Below are 2,786 nucleotides of genomic sequence, written 5' to 3'. Positions count from 1 at the left end.
TATCCATTGTAATTACTTTAAATACATAATTGTGTGCTGGAATTGCATAACGTAGTTGATCTGTGCTGCAGGCGACTTTGGTGTTTAAACACGGTGTTACTTCTGTGGTGGGGGCTCAGTTTGTGTCCATCCAACTCATTTTAAGCAGGTCTTTAAGTATCAAATCTGTTCACACTGGTAAAAATGAACAAAGGAAATTGAGGAGGTACGCACGGCGGTAAAATGTGGACGGTGGTGTGACATCCCCAAACAAAAACTAAAAAGAAGTATTTGATCTTTGGAAAAACATCTTTTTCTGTGAAGTTTAACATGTTGACGACTGGTATATTGTACGATTTACTGTTAGAAAACAAATTACATGGGTTCTTTCTATACGAAGAGCAAACATGGTGTACTATAACAAGTAAATTACATTACATACTGTATAATGTATACAAGAGTATGACTTTTTATGATTTTATTCAGCATACTATACTATGACTTTTTTGACCTACGATGCTGACTTTTTTTTTTTTTTCGACATACTATAGCTTTTTTTTAATGACTTTTTGACAGAATATACTATGACTTATTTTTTTTACTTTTGACAAGCTATACTACGACCTTTTTTAACGTCATGCTATAACTATGAATTTTTTTAACGACATACTATATGACTTTTTTAATGAAATACTATGCTTTGACCTTTTTTTACCATCATACTTTACGATGACTTTTTTAACGACATACAATACTATTAATGTTTTTAACGACATACTATACTATGACTTTTTTAACGACATTCTATACTGACTTTTTTAACGACATACTATACTATGACTTTTTTAATGACATTCTATACTGATTTTTTTAACGACATTCTATACTGACTTTTTTAACGACATACTATACTATGACTTTAAATTGTTTAATGAAATACTACAATACATTTTTTTAACAAAATACTATTACTTTTTTTAATGACATACTATACTATGAACTTTTTTTAACGAAATACTACTTTGATCTTTTTTCAATGATGTTTTTTGACATACTATACTGTTTTTTTTCATGAAATTTTTCAACATACCATACTGTGAATTTTTTTTCATAGAATTGTTCAACATACTATACTACGACTTTGTTGTCATGAAGTTTTTCGACATACTATACTGTCTTTTTTGTCACAGAATTTTTCGAAATACTATACTATAACTTTTTTCATGAAATTTTTCAACATACTATACTATGACTTTTTTGTCATAGAATTTTTCGACATACTATACTATGACTTTTCTTTTTGATATTTTCGACTTACTATACTATAACTTTTTTCATGAAATTTTTCGACATACTACACTACGACTTTTTTATCATAGAATTTTTCAACATACTATAGTATGACTTTTTTGTCATAGAACATTTTTTTACATACTATACTATGACTTTTTTTATGATATTTTCGACATACTATACTATGACTTTTTTGTCATGAAATATTTTGACATACTATACTACGACTTTTTTGTTATTGAATTTAGTATGTTTAAAAAAATCCATAGTATAGTATTTTTTTTTTAAAAAGTCATAGTATCATAACAATCTGTTTTAATTTTCAAGCCTAGTTACAAGAAAAGTTTAAGGGCTACTGTGGTACTAAAATCTGTTTAAGAGAGAAACTGAAAAATTATTTAGGTTACTTTGAAATCTCTTGTGACCCCAAAGGAAAGCACTTAAAGGAACCTTAACTGTCGGCCTAACACTATTATACTTATACTTATTTACTTATATACTACACAAAATTGACTGGAGGAATGTCCGCAGGATTTATGGTCTGGGTATCATCGGATATTCCGTTTTTCCTTTGGAATTCAGAAAGGAAAAAACGTTTTTTTATTTTTTTGTTTTAATCCAAAAACGAGAAAACGGCCGTTTTGAATTGAATTGAAAATGAATCAAAAAATGAAAAACGAACCCAAACCGGGCCGTTTGTTTGTTTTTGCGAATTCCTTTTCTCATTATTCGTTTTGAATTGAAGAACGGAAGTCACGTGGGTTTTTCGTTTTTTCGTTTTAAACCACAAACGAAAAACGGAATCACGTGGTGCTCTGTTTGTTTTTTGTTTCCAAACGAAAAACGAAAAAAACAAATTAAAAAAACGATCCGATTTAGTTTCTTCAAGTTTCTTTCTGTCATTTTCTCTTTTGAATCGAAGAGCGGAGAACGGCAGTCACACATGTCAAAATAAAAGCCAAGAAGATAGTGTGGTCATATTATAAAAGTGTAACATTATTTAAGCACAGGATCAAAGTAACAGTAGAAGATAAATAGGCTAAATAAATACACAAATAAATACATACATAGATATTTTTTTGTTTTGTTCTTTTCATTAACACATGAATGTCTTTTATCCAAAAAGTGTGTGATAAATTACAGGGAGGGTCTCTACAGATGTTATACAACAGGGAGGGTCTCTACAGATGTTATACAGAACTCTCACATAATTGACACTTTTCTCTCTCACACTCTTACTATGGGCTGTTTCTTTATGTCGGCAGGTGAGAAGCACTATGTGGCTAATCCTTTCAACACACCTGACACTTCCACCTGATCCCTTCACTCCATTAGGAAGACTGTAGCCGAGTAGTTCTACATCATGATAATGCTGATTTTTCAACCAGCGATTATGACATTAATGCCAGCTAGACAGAATAAAGCTCTGTCTGTCATGACAATACTGTACTGGACTGAAGGCCACTCCATCACTCTAGATACTGTAGATTTAACAGATACCTGCTGTCTTCAGA

Source organism: Sebastes umbrosus, chromosome 9 (assembly GCF_015220745.1).
Source record: "Sebastes umbrosus isolate fSebUmb1 chromosome 9, fSebUmb1.pri, whole genome shotgun sequence".
NCBI lineage: Eukaryota > Metazoa > Chordata > Actinopteri > Perciformes > Sebastidae > Sebastes > Sebastes umbrosus.
This window is presented reverse-complemented; position numbering follows the sequence as displayed.